This window comes from Geotrypetes seraphini, chromosome 6 (genome assembly GCF_902459505.1).
Source record: "Geotrypetes seraphini chromosome 6, aGeoSer1.1, whole genome shotgun sequence".
Lineage (NCBI taxonomy): Eukaryota > Metazoa > Chordata > Amphibia > Gymnophiona > Dermophiidae > Geotrypetes > Geotrypetes seraphini.
In genome coordinates, this window is record NC_047089.1 from 163514294 (window position 1) to 163529493 (window position 15200).

Genomic DNA, 15200 nt, shown 5'->3' on the forward strand with positions numbered 1-15200 from the left:
CGTATCAGCGTGGGGATTCTGAGGCCAGGTCAGATACTGCGGGCATTTGCAGGGTCGAGGAGGTTGGGGGAAGGGGGAGAGTTTGAGAGAAGAGCAGAGTAGGAGAAGGAGCCAAGAAGGTGGCTTCATGATGAGAGTTGGGGGACCTATGGGCTAGATGGGCCTGTTTGGGCGTGTGAGAGGTTAAGGATAGAGGAGCAGCTAGATAATGACATACTAGGTATCAGCACAGACGATATTAGAAGAAAACTAGTAGAGCGTTTCTAAATTTGGAAAAATTCTGAAATTGATCTAGTGGAAGGGGAGTGAAGATAATCCGGCTATTGATTCAGTACTCAAATTAGCATAGACTGTTAGATACAATAGGCATTTAACAGATTATTTAAGAATCGACAACAGTTATCAAATATTAAGAAAAACAGCAAGCATTTAACAGATTATAAGAGTCAACAAGTATTTGCCCTTAGTCTTATGATATTATGTCTTTTAATTGAAAGAGGCTTGCCTCCTGTGCATTTATACTTTGGAGACATTTAAATGTTTCGGTCATATCGCCTCTATCCCAAAGTATACATAGATTTTAAATCTTTCCATATGTGTTTATGATGGACCATTTCACCCTCTGAACTGATTCCATCCAGTTTCTGACCTTTTGAAGGTTTAGGCTCCAGTATTGCATACAGTAAGAATATACTAGATTATAGAAAAGGTTCATCAAGCCTGGTATCTTATTTTTAACAGTGGTTAATCCAAGTATCTGAAAGGATTCCAGAAAGTAGCTAGATTTTATGCTACTTTACTTCCAAGGATAAACAGTAACTTTCTCTAGGTCTACCTAAAGTCTTCTATCATTTCTACTGAGCTTATAAAAACCTTTTGTAAAATGCTTTTACTACCACCTCCAGCAGTGTGTTCCAAAGCTTAATTATGTGTTGAGTGAAAAAAAATTCTAATTCTTTTAAATGTACTACTTTGTAACATTATGGCATGTTTCATTATCTTTGTGTTTTTTTAAAGAATAAACAATCCACTTGCATTTACCCAATCTATTTTACTCAGATTTTATAGATGTTTATCAGCTCTCTCTTCAGCCTGAAGAGCGCCTAACATCTTTAGCTTTCCCTCACAAGGGAGTATCATCTCCTTTATCATTTTTGTTGCCCTTCAATGTACTTTTTCTAATCCAAATAGCTCCACTAAAATGGTGCCAAACTTGAGTTTATCCAAGACCAAATGAAGTTTCATTGAAACTTGAGGGGTTGATGATGATCTTCATTTAGTTTTGGATCAGCTCAACTTTGGGTGCTATAACACACAATAAATGATGGCAGAAAAAGACCCTCACAGTCCATCCAGTTTGCTCAACAAGATGTCTAGAACCACGCATGCCACTCTGCAGGTCCAAGTCATGTTCAAGTGCCAGTTGTAAATTCAGCACCATGCCAACCATATAGGCAGCCAAACATGATGGGGATGATATGTGATTATAATCTAGACTCCAAGTATTGCTGACAGTATTCAGCTTACTAATCAAAATGTCTTCCCCTCCCATTCACAGTGACAATAAAATGACCTAACACACTGGAGTAGTAAAAACCAGCTGTTTCATGCCATTTGCGGGACATAGACCGTAGAAGTCTGTCCAGCATCGGCTTCAGTTCTCCCATGTTGGGTTTGGCTAATAAGAAGAATAGCCTTACTGGGTCAGACCAATGATCCATCTAGCCCAGTATTCTGTCTTCATGGTGGCTAATTCAGGTCACAAGTACCTGGTCAAAACCCAAATAGTAGCAACATTCCATGTTACCAATCCAAGGTAAGCAGTGACTACCCCCATTTCTGTCTCAATAGAGACTGGACTTTTCCTCTAGGACAGGGGTGTCAAAGTCCCTCCTCAAGGGTTGCAATCCAGTCGAGTTTTCAGGATTTCCTCAATGAATATGCATGAGATCTATTAGCATACAATGAAAGCAGTGCATGCAAATAGATTTTATGCATATTCATTAGGGAAATCCTGAAAACCCGGCTGGATTGCGGTCTTCAAGGAGGGACTTTGACACCCCTGCTCTAGGAGCTTGTCCAAACCTTTTTTAAATCAAGCTACGTTAACTAGCAGTACATTCCAGAATTAAACTATTCTCTGGGTGAAAAAATATTTCCTCCTGTGGTTTGGTTTTAAAAGTATTTCCCTGCAAATTCCCATGCCCCCTAGCCTTTATAATTTTTGATGGAGTGAAAAATAGATCTACTTGTACCCATTCTACACCACAAGGATTTTGTAGACTTCAATCGTATCTCCCCTCAGCCGTCTCTTTTCCAAGCTGAAGAACCCTAACCTTTAGTCTTTCCTCAGAGGAGTTCCATCTCCTTTATCATCTTGGTCATTCTTTGAATTTTTTCTAATTCCTCTATATTATTTTTGAGATAAGGTGACCAAAATTGAATGCAGTACTCAAGGTGAGGTTGCACCATGGAGCAATACAGAGTCATCATAACATTTATTATCCCTTTTCTAATCATTCCTAACATCTTGTTTGCTATTTTGGCTGCTGCTGCACATTGGGCAGGTTTCATCGTATTGTCTACAATGACACCCAGATCTTTTTCTTGGGTGCTAACCCACAAGATGAACCCTAACGTGGGTTATTCTTCCCAAGCCTGCATATGTTTTAACAACTTTAGTGTCATCTGCAAATTTATCACCTCATTTCAATTTCCAGATCATTTATAAATAAGTTAAATAGCTCTAGTCCCAATACAGATCCCTGCGGCTCTCCTCTATTTACCCTCCTCCATTGAGAAAAATGGCCATTTAACTCCACCCTCTACTTTCTTTCTGATAACCAATTTCTAATCCACAACTGAATATTGCCTTCTATCCCATGACTCTAATTTTCTCAGAAGCCTCTCATGACAAACTTTGTCAAAAGCTTTCTAAAAATCTGGATACATTGCTCCCCCGGTCATTCACGATCGGCGATTCATGGTCCCGGTCATTCACTGTATTTTCCGACCACGAATGACCGGGCAGGAGAGAGCAGCTGGAGCACTGGCAAGTGAAGGAAATCACTTGTGGTATGCTCCAACCGCCTCTTCCTGCACTAAAGTTGGGCCTCACCAATCAGGAGCTGCTTTCACACGCAGCTCCTGATTGGTGAGCCCCAACTTTAGTGCAGGAAGAGGCGGTTGGAGCATACCACAAGTGATTTCCTTCACTCGCCGGTACTCTGGCTGCTCTTTTCTGCCTCTCCGGCTGCCCTCTCCTGTCTCCCCTGCTAAAAACCATATTCATGGTTTTTCAACATTCATGGGGGTTCCTGGAACGGAACCCCTGCAAATATCGGGGGAGTACTGTATACTCTGAACTGGCTCATCTTTATCCACGTATTTATTCACACCGTCAAAGAAGACAAGCAAATTGGTGAGGCAAGACCTCCCTTCACTGAACCCATGCTGATTCTGTCCCATAAAATCATGTTTTTCTACGTGTTTCATCATTTATCATTGTTTCCACTATTTTGTCTGGCACTGAAGTCAGGCTTATCGCTCTGTAATTTCCCGGGTCTCACCTAGAATCCTTTTTAAAAATCAGCATAATATTGGCCACCCTCCAATTCTCAGGTACTACAGACGATTTTAGCTACGGGTATAGATCACTAACAGTAAATCAGCAATTTCATGTTTGAGTTCTTTCAGTACCCTGGGATGTATACCATCCAGTCCAAGTGATTTATTGCTCTTTAACTTGTCAGTTTGGCTAAGTACGTCTTCCAGGTTCACTCCACATCATCACCTTTGCAAAAACCGAATTCATTCAGTCTCTCCGCTATGGCTTTATTCTTCTGCTCCTTGATCAAATGACAGTCCCACGGATTCTCTCTTAGGATTTCTACTTTAAAAAATGGATTAATTTTTGCCTCTTTGTCAAGTTTCTCTTAATATTCTTTATTAGCTTTCTTTATCAGTATTTTGCATTTAACTTTGCAGTGCTTTTTTCTTGTCTTATTTTCTTCATCTGGATCCTTTTTCCATTCTTTAAAGCAGTGATTCCCAACCCTGTCCTGGAGGAACACCAGGCCAATCGGGTTTTCAGGCTAGCCCTAATGAATATGCATATGAGAGATTTGCATATGATGGAAGTGATAGGCATGCAAATTTGCTTCATGCATATTCATTAGGGCTAGCCTGAAAACCCAATTGGCCTGGTGTTCCTCCAGGACAGGGTTGGGAACCACTGCTTTAAAGGATGCTTTTTTGGCTCTAGTAGCCTCTTTCACTTCACATTTTAACCATGCTAGCTCTCATTTCTATTCTTTCCATCTTTGTTAATGCATGGAAAACATCTGGTCTGGGCTTCCACAATGGTATTTTTAAATTATATCAATGCCTAGTTTACAGTACTAATCTTTGTCACTGATCCTTCTAGCTTCTTTGAGTCTCACCTTTTGTGGGACACAGACCTTAGAAGTCTGTCTATCAGCCTCAGTTCTCACTAATCTTGCCTAAGATAACATTTCAGCAGCCATGTGTTTCCATCCTCTTTCTACTTAGACATCCCCTGTGTCTATCTCATGCATTGTTGAATTCAGCAGCCACTTTTGACTACCAACTTTCTCGGAAGTGCATCCTCCGCTCTGAAAAAGCATTTCCTGACACTACTCGTAAATCTACCTCCCTGCAACCTCCATTCATGTCATCTAGTTCTATTGCCTCTATGTTGTTTCCTAACTTGAGCCCACTGAGTATGAGCCTCCTATGAGAGACCATGTGAAAGGTCTTACTGAGATCCAAGTAACTTCATTCAGCTTACGTCAACTATCTAATTCTTTGATCACCCAGGTAAATCGATCACATTCATTTGGCACAATTTTCCTTTGGTGAAACCATGTTGCCTCGGATCTGGTAACTAATTGTATTCCAGAAAACTCACTATCCTTTAAGCAGCTTCTCCATTCTTTCCAACCACTGAAGTAAAGCTTACTGGCCTATAGTTTTCTTCCTCTTCTCTGTCTCCACTTTTGTGAAGAGGAACTACATCCACTTTTCTCCAATTCCATTGAACCTGCCCTGTCCAAGGATTTATTATAGAAATATTTAAGAGGACCCACCAGAACCTCTCAGCTCTTTCAAGATTCTGGGAAGGATCCCATCCAGCTCCATGGCTTTGTCCACTCTAGTTTTTCAAGTTGTTTATAAACGCTTTCTTCCATAAATAGTGTAATAACTTTATTTTCAGATGGATCTTTAACAGCCAACATAGGTCCTACTTCAGGATTTTCTTTGGTAAAGACAGTATTTGTTTAGCACCTCCTGCTTTTTCCTCATCGTTGTCCATATAGCGGTTCAAATTATCTTTCAGTCTTATGATTCCATTTCTAACCTTCTTTTTACTAGTGTACCTGAAAAAAGTCTTGTCACCCTTCTTTGTAGCCATTTTTTTCTTCCGCCAGAGACTGTACCAGCTGTATTTCTATCTTCACATCTTCGAATCTTATCCGGTAATCTCGTCTGTGTTCCTCATCATGCGTTCTTTTGTATTTCACAAACGCCACATCTTTTGCCTTTGTTTTGTCAGCGAGTTGGTTTCCCTTTATCTTCCTTATATAAAGATCTGTTGCTGAGTTTATAGCTTCTTTCAGTTTGAACCACATATCCTCTACCATTTCTATATTCTTCCAAACCTCTAAGTGCTCCACTAAGATCTTAAATTAATTCATTTTTTCTCAGTTCCTGAACCTTCTGCTCCATAAAGTGTGATCACTATTGGCCAGTTGGCCATCTACCCTGATGTTGATCATTGTCTCCACTTGTGAACACAAGATTTAGCATCTTCTCTCCACAGTGGATTCCATCGCCATTTGTCTCAGCAGTACACTTTGAAAAGCATCCACAATCTTTTGGCTTCTTTCCAGTTCCACATCTGGAAGGTTGAAATTCTTCAGCAACAATACCTCCCCCTTCATACCCAATTTTTGGATATCTATGACCAAATCTTTGTCCAACTTCTCTTTTTGTGTTAGAGGTCTGTAGACAACAGCCACATAGATGGATATTCCATCTTTTCTTTCCAAGACAATCCATATCACTTCTTCAGGTACTCTCCTATTTTAACAAAGAATGATTAAAATCCAGGATTTTGAGTTTTGTGCAGCCACATTACTCTTTAGCCCTTACCTTAAGCCATACATAAGAATTGCCATACTGGGACAGACTGAAGGTCCATCAAGCCCAGTATCCTCTTTCCAACAGTGGCCAACCCAGGTCCGAAATACCTAGCTAGATCACAAGTAGTAAAACAGATTTTATGCTGCTTATCCTAGGAATAAGCAGTGGATTTCCCCAAACCATCTCAATAATGACCTATGGACTTCTCTTTTGAAAATTATCCAACCCTACTAAGCTAACTGATTTCATCACATTTTCCAACAATGAATTTCAGGTTTAATTACATGTGTAAAGAAATATTTCTCTGGTTTGTTTTAAATCTACTACTTAGTAGCTTCATTGCATGCCCTCTAGTCCTAGTATTTTTTGAAAAGAGTGAACAAACGATTCAGATCTACCCTTTCAACTCCACTCAGTATTTTATAGACCTCTATCATATCACCCCTGAGCCGTCTTTTCTCCAAGCTGAAGAACCCTAGCCGCTTTAGCTTCTCCTCATAGGGAAGTCATCCCAAACCTTTGATCATTTTTGTCACCCTTCTCTGTACTGTTTCTAATACCACTATATCTTTTTTGAGATATGCCGATCAGAACTGCACATAGCATTCATGTGGATATGCCTTAGAGCAATAAGAGGGCATTATAACATTTCCTTTTTTGGGGGAGGGGGGAGGCTGAGAACACATTTATTGAGAGACAGAATTTTACACAACTAATCTTTTTTGACAGCTGTTTTTCTCATAGCTGCCAGCACACTGCTCAACTCCTCTTTTTCTCTTGGCACGAATGTGAGTCCCAACCCTTTTTTTTTTTTTTTTAATAAATTTCAGACCACGTTTATTCTTAGACACTTTCAGCAACTCCATGGCACATCTCTTGTATGGTGCAAAGCCACACACGGATCATGTCTCAAACAAACTTAGTATGTTTGGTGAGGCGCCCTCTTCTGCGGCACTGCCTGGGCTTGGTCACGTTCTTGATAACTTGATGGCCTTTATCAAGGCCATGGGATACCTGATTGCCATTTCTGAACCCTTCAGTGACCACCACACACAACAGAAGGAAAAATTTTGTTTTCCATTCCTTTCCTGATAATTCCTAACATTCTATTTGCTTTCTTAGCCACGACCACCCATTGAGCTTAGGGTTTCAACGTATCTTTAACAAAGACACCTAGATCCTTTTCCTGGGCAATGACTCCTAACATTGAACCCAGCATCACATAGATGTAACATACATAGTAACATACATAGTAGATGACGGCAGATAAAGACCCGAATGGTCCATCCAGTCTGCCCAACCTGATTCAATTTAAATTTTTTTTTTTTTCTTCTTAGCTATTTCTGGGCGAGAATCCAAAGCTTTACCCGATACTGTGCTTGGGTTCCAATTGCCGAAATCTCTGTTAAGACTTACTCCAGCCCATCTACACCCTCCCAGCCATTGAAGCCCTCCCCTGCCCATCCTCCTCCAAACGGCCAGACACAGACCGTACAAGTCTGCCCAGTAACTGGCCTAGTTCAATCTTTAATATTATTTTCTGATTCTAAATCTTTTGTGTTCATCCCACGCTTCTTTGAACTCAGTCACAGTTTTACTCTCCACCACCTCTCTCGGGAGCGCATTCCAGGCATCCACCACCCTCTCTGTAAAGTAGAATTTCCTAACATTGCCCCTGAATCTACCACCCCTCAACCTCAAATTATGTCCTCTGGTTTTACCATTTTCCTTTCTCTGGAAAAGATTTTGTTCTACGTTAATACCCTTTAAGTATTTGAACGTCTGAATCATATCTCCCCTGTCTCTCCTTTCCTCTAGGGTATACATATTCAGGGCTTCCAGTCTCTCCTCATACGTCTTCTGGCACAAGCCTCCTATCATTTTCATCGCCCTCCTCTGGACCACCTCAAGTCTTCTTACGTCTTTTGCCAGATACGGTCTCCAAAACTGAACACAATACTCCAAGTGGGGCCTCACCAATGACCTGTACAGGGGCATCAACACCTTCTTCCTTCTACTGACTACGCCTCTCTTTATACAGCCCAGAATCCTTCTGGCAGCAGCCACTGCCTTGTCACACTGTTTTTTCGCCTTTAGATCTTCGGACACTATCACCCCAAGGTCCCTCTCCCCGTCCGTGCATATCAGCTTCTCTCCTCCCAGCATATACGGTTCCTTCCTATTAATCCCCAAATGCATTACTCTGCATTTCTTTGCATTGAATTTTAGTTGCCAGGCATTAGACCATTCCTCTAACTTTTGCAGATCCTTTTTCATATTTTCCACTCCCTCTTCGGTGTCTACTCTGTTACAAATCTTGGTATCATCTGCAAAAAGGCACACTTTTCCTTCTAACCCTTCAGCAATGTCACTTACATACATATTGAACAGGATTGGCCCCAGCACCGAACCCTGAGGGACTCCACTAGTCACCTTTCCTTCCTTCGAGCGACTTCCATTAACCACCACCCTCTGGCGTCTGTCCGACAGCCAGTTTCTGACCCAGTTCACCACTTTGGGTCCTAACTTCAGCCCTTCAAGTTTGTTCAACAGCCTCCTATGAGGAACTGTATCAAAGGCTTTGCTGAAATCCAAATAAATTACATCTAGCATATGTCCTCGATCCAGCTCTCTGGTCACCCAATCAAAAAATTCAATCAGGTTCGTTTGGCACGATTTACCTTTTGTAAAGCCATGTTGCCTCGGATCCTGTAACCCATTAGATTCAAGGAAATACACTATCCTTTCTTTCAGCAACATTTCCATTATTTTTCCAACAACTGAAGTGAGGCTTACCGGCCTGTAGTTTCCTGCTTCATCCCTGTGACCACTTTTATGAATAGGGACCACATCCGCTCTCCTCCAATCCCCAGGAATCACTCCCGTCTCCAGAGATTTGTTGAACAAGTCTTTAATAGGACTCGCCAGAACCTCTCTGAGCTCCCTTAGTATCCTGGGATGGATCCCGTCTGATCCCATCGCTTTGTCCACCTTCAGTTTTTCAAGTTGCTCATAAACACCCTCCTCCGTGAACAGCGCAGAATCTACTCCATTTTCTCGTGTAACTTTGCCAGACAATCTCGGTCCTTCTCCAGGATTTTCTTCTGTGAACACAGAACAGAAGTATTTGTTTAGCACATTTGCTTTCTCCTCATCACTCTCCACATATTTGTTCCCTGCATGTTTTAGCCTAGCAATTCCATTTTTTATCTTCCTCCTTTCACTAATATATCTGAAAAAATTTTTATTTCCCTTTTTACATTTTTAGCCATTTGTTCTTCCGCCTGTGCCTTCGCCAAACGTATCTCTCTCTTGGCTTCTTTCAGTTTCACCCTGTAGTCCTTTCTGCTCTCCTCTTCTTGGGTTTTTTTATATTTCATGAACGCCAACTCTTTCGCCTTTATTTTCTCAGCCACTAGGTTGGAGAACCATATCGGCTTCCTTTTTCTCTTGTTTTATTGATTTTCTTCACATAAAGGTCCGAAGCCATTTTTATCGCTCCTTTCAGCTTAGACCACTGTCTTTCCACTTCTCTTATGTCCTCCCATCCTAACAGCTCTTTCTTCAGATACTTTCCCATTGCATTAAAGTCTGTACGTTTGAAATCTAGGACTTTAAGTATCGTGCGGCCGCTCTCCACTTTAGCTGTTATATCAAACCAAACCGTTTGATGATCGCTACTACCCAGGTGAGCACCCACTCGAACATTAGAGATACTCTCTCCTTTTGTGAGGACCAGATCCAATATCGCTTTTTCCCTTGTGGGTTCCGTCACCATTTGTCTGAGCAGAGCCTCTTGAAAGGCATCCATAATCTCCCTACTTCTTTCCGATTCCGCAGACGGAACATTCCAGTCCGCATCCGGCAGGTTGAAATCTCCCAACAGCAGAACCTCCTCTTTCCTTCCAAACTTTTGGATATCCACAATCAGATCCTTATCAATTTGCTGCGATTGAGTCGGAGGTCTGTAGACTACACCCACGTAGATAGAAGTTCCATCTTCTCTTTTCAGAGCAATCCATATCGCTTCTTCCTCTCCCCAGGTCCCTTGCATTTCGGCCGCTTGGATATTGATCTTTACATAGAGAGCTACTCCTCCACCTTTATGACCATCTCTGTCCTTCCTAAAAAGATTATATCCCGGTATGTTTGCATCCCATCCATGTGATTCACTGAACCATGTCTCTGTGATAGCAACAATATCTAGATCTGCCTCTAATATCAGGGCTTGCAGATCATGAACTTTGTTGCTTAGACTGCGAGCATTTGTGGTCATCGCTTTCCAGCTATTTTTCAGCGATAATCTCCTTTTTCGTATGGATTTTTGTGTCGTTTCACTTTCCGTTGCAATACTAAGAAATGAGTTGCTGATATTGCTTATGTTGCAGCCTTTACTACTATCACATCTTTTCTTTTGCTGGGGGTGGTCTCTATAATTGTCCTTCGTACATACACCACCCCCACCTTCTAGTTTAAATGCCTAGAAAAATATTGTCTAAATTTCTCTGCAAGGTTTCTTTTTCCTGCTGTAGTAATATGTAGCCCATCAGTGCAATATAGCTTCTTGTCCTTCCACCCCATCCTCCTATGTACCTGAAGCCTTCTTGATGACACCAGGCTCTGAGCCATCTATTAAAGTCCTCTGTGTTTTTCACTCTTTGCTCTCCTTTTCCATATGCAGGCAGTATTTCAGAAAAAGCTAAAGTCTTTACAAAAGGTTTCACGCCCTCACCAAGCTCCTGAAAAGCTTTCTGTGCTACAAGTGTGGAGTTGTTGGCCAGGTCATTTGTTTCCAGATGGATAACAACATCAGTGTTAAAATCCTTAGTTTCTTCCTTAATTATAGTCAGTATTTGCCTGGAACTCCTGGTAGCTGAGGATCCTGGAAGACATTTCACTATTTTGGTCTCCTCGCCCTGTGTTCCAAGATTAATGCCTCTGATGATGGAATCCCCCAACAGTAATAGTTTTCTGTTTTTGTCTTTTTTATTTGTACTTAGGGTGCTCTTGTTCTCTTGAGTTTCCTTCATTGGTTCAAGTCCCACCTCCCTTCTGTTTTCCTGAGTAGTTTGTAGTTTGGGTTCCTCTTTCCCACATGCATCATTTTGCAGTTGCTCACATTAAACATCTGCATTTTGACACCTTGTCCAGTCTCACAAGGTACTCTTGCAATTTTTCACAATCTTCTTATGATTTAACAACTTTGAATAACTTTGTGTCATCAGCAAATTTAATTATCTCACTAGTTATTCCCATATCTAGATCATTGATAAATATGTTAAAAAGCAGCATTCCAGCACAAACCCCTGGGGATCCCCCACTATTTACCCTTCCCCACTGAGAATATTGACCATTTAAACCTACTCTGTTTTCTCATTCATCCAGTTCTTAATCCATAATAGGACATTACCTCTTATCACATGACACAGAATTCCTCAGAAGTCTTTCAATGAGGTACTTTATCAAATGTATTTTGAAAATCCAAATGCACAATATCCTGGTTCACCTTTATCCATATGTTCATTCACCATTCATAGAAATGCAGTAGATTGGTGAGGCAAAATTTCCCTTGACTAAATCCATGTAGGCTTTCTCTTATTAATCCATTTTTTACTTAAATGTTTTGTTATTTTGTTCTTTATAATAGTCTCTACCATATTTCCCGGCACTGCCATCAGACTCACCAGTCTATAATTTCCCGGATCACCTCTGGAACCCTTGTTAAAAATTGCCGTCATGTTGTCCACTCTCCAGTCTTCTGGTACTATGCTGAATTTTAAAGAAAAATTACAAATTACTAACAATAGCTCTGCAAGTTCATTTTTCAATTCTTTCAGCACTGAGATGTATACCATCCGGTCTAGGCAATTTGCTGCTGTTAAGTTTATGAAATTGACCCTTTACATCATCCAGTGTTACAGAGATTTGTATGAGTTTCTCTGGTTTATCATAATTGAATACCATTTCTGGCACTGGTAACTCCACCACGTCTTCCTCTGTGTAGACTAAAGCAAAGAATTCATTTAATCTATCTGTCTTCCCTGGGAGCACCTTTTATCCCTCGGTCATCTAGCGGTCCAACTGATTCTCTTTCTGGCTTCTTGCTTTAAATAAAAAGTTTTTACTGTATGATTTTGCTTCCAGTGCAATCTTCTTTTCAAGGTCTCTCTTTGCCTTCCTTATTAGTGCCTTGCATTTGACTTGATATTCCTCGTGCTGTTTACAGTTACAGTCAGATACTTCCATTTTCTGAAGGATTCTCTTTTAGCTCCAATACTTTCCTTCACCTTTCTCATTAACCATGCCGGCTGCCAATTGGTCTTCCTCCTTTTTTAATACATGGGCTGAGCTTCCAGGATGGTATTTTTAAATAACATTCACACCTGATACATATTTTTTACCTTTATGTAAGTTTCGTTTTTTACCATTTTCTTTATCATAGTCTCATTTTTTAAAGTTAAGTGCTTCTGAATTAGATTTCAGTGTAAACTTATTCCAGGGATTAATGTATATCAAATCTGATCATTTTGATCACTGTTATCAAGCGGCTCTATCACCATTACTTCCCTCATCAATTCATATACTCCACTAAGAACTAAATCTTAAAATTGCTTCATTTCTTTTCAGTTCCTGAACCAGCTGCTCCATAAAGTGTGATAACTGTTGGCCAATTGGCCATCTACCCTGATGTTGAACATGCTGTTTGCAATTGTGAACACAAGATTTAGCATCTCCTCTCCCTGGTGGGTTCCATCACCATTTGTCTCAGCAGTACACTTTGAAAAGTATCTACAATCTTTTGGCTTCTTTCCAGTTCCACATCTAGAAGGTTGAAATTCTTCAGCAACAGTACCTCCCCCCCTTCATGCCCAACTTTTAGATATCTATGACCAAATCTTTGTCCAATTTCCCTTTGTGTGTCAGAGGTCTGTAGACAACAGCCACATGGATGGATGCTCCATCTTTTCTAAGACAATCTATATCACTTCTTCCTCTCCCCAGGGCCCTGCTTTAATATTGTTTTTCACATATAAAGCTATCCCTCCACGTTTCTGACCTCTGTCTTTTCTAAATAGGGTGTGGCCCAGTATGTTTGTATCCCATTCATGGGAGTTATTGAAAACACATCTGTGTGACAAATACAATATCCAAGTCTGCCTGTAACATCATGGCTTGAAAATCATGAACTTGCTGCCCTGAATTTAAGTGGAGCTAAGTAGATTTTCATATATTTCTTTGAATATGTTACTTTCGTGAGTATGAAATATGCATTCAATAGTTGAAAAAATTGTTATAAAGAACTAAAATTATTTGGAACACTTTGCACTTTTGATGGTAAAATGGTGATTAGCTCCTGTGATGGAATTAAAATATTAAGGCAGCAGTACTTACACTGAAATATCTCTTAGTTCTTTTTCTTTCTTTATTCATTCAATTTTCTATACTGTCTGTCCCAGTGAGCTCGCAATCTAATGTACCTGGGGCAAAGCGGGAATTGAGTGGTTTGCTCAGGGTCACGAGAAGCAGCATGGGTTTGAGTCCATGATCTCAGGATGCTGAGGCTGTAGCTTTAACCACTGCACCATACTCTTCCCTCCCCCTTTTCTCATACTTTTTATTCTATGTGGTTAGTTAACTGGTTATTATATAGAATTGTTTCAAGTGAATTGTATTTTTTCTTTGTCTACCTCTTTTTGGTATGATATTCAGCCTGTATTGGGTAATTTGAATCACTTTGTGTTGTCAGAGGACTCCCCCCTGTATCTCACTTACCTCTATGGCTGTTAATAGGGAGCCTCCGAGTTTATTCATGTCTTATTGTCCCACTCCAAGGGTAAAAACCTCGATCAGAATGCCCTAACTTCCCTGTTCTGATAGTGTCGTTCAAAGATACCTTACTCCAAAGCCTATCTGCTTTGCCTTAGGTTCCATCTTCTTTTGAAATGTTACAGTAGCACCGAGTCTGGTTCCATCCTGATTAAAATAGAGACCTTTTCTGAATAGAAAGTTGACCAGTTCCTAACAAATCCAAATCCCTCTTCCCTGTAGTATCATCTCATCTACATATTGAGACTCCAGAAATCTATCTCTTGAATCCTGTTTGTAGAGTACAGAAACTTTTGAAAGTTGTCATGGAAGGGATTTCAACTTAAATAAAAATAATCATACTGGGTCAATCCAGTGGTCCATCTAGTCCAGTATCCTGTTTTCCAGCAGTGGCTAATCCAGGTCACAAGTACCTAGCAGAGATCCAAATAGTAGCAACATTTCATGCTACTGATCCCAGGGCAAGCAGTGTGGCTTTCCCCATGTCTATCTCAATAGTAAACTATGGACCTTTCCTCCAGGAACTTGTTCAACTCTTTTTTTTAAACCCATCCTCAGGCATCAAGTTCCAGAACTTAACTATTCTTTGAGTGAAAAAATATTTCCTATTTATTTTAAAAGTATTTCCATGTAATTTCATTTAGCTTTCCCATTTTACTATTTGAAAGAAAAAAATTGATTCACTTTCACCCGTTATATACCACTTAGGATTTTGTAACCTAAATTACTTATAAATCCTCCCTTCAGCCATCTCTTTTCCAAGCGGAAGAGCTCCAACCTCTTTAGCCTTTCCTCAGATTATAAGAGTTCCATCTTCTTTATCATTTTGATCGCTCTTCTTGGAACCTTTTCTAATTCCTCTAGATCTTCCCCCACCACCCCCCACTGATCATCATAGCCTGGGTTCTCTCCCCCACAAAGTCTTCTCCCAGTCACTCTCTTGTGCCCCTCTCCAGCCTTAACATAGTAGATGACAAGTTTCAAGTTTATTAGGATTTTATATAGCGCCTATCAAGGTTATCTAAGCGGTTTTACAATCAGGTACTCAAGCATTTTCCCTATCTGTCCCGGTGGGCTCACAATCTATGTAATGTACCTGGGTCTATGGAGGATTGCCCAGGGTCACAAGGAGCAGCGTGGGATTTGAACCCACAACCCCAGGGTGCGGAGGCTGTAGATCCAACCACTGCGCCACAACAGATAAAGAC

The 15200-nt window shown here is 40.6% G+C and overlaps 1 protein-coding gene and 1 pseudogene across 2 annotated transcripts in view; one reads left to right on the forward strand and one right to left on the reverse strand.

Moving 5' to 3' along the window:
• The window catches only part of ANKRD10 (ankyrin repeat domain 10), a 226293-nt gene that overhangs the window by 163471 nt on the left and 47622 nt on the right, over positions 1–15200 (forward strand). The window lies entirely within an intron of this gene.
• LOC117362503 lies at positions 6878–7190 on the reverse strand (annotated as a pseudogene).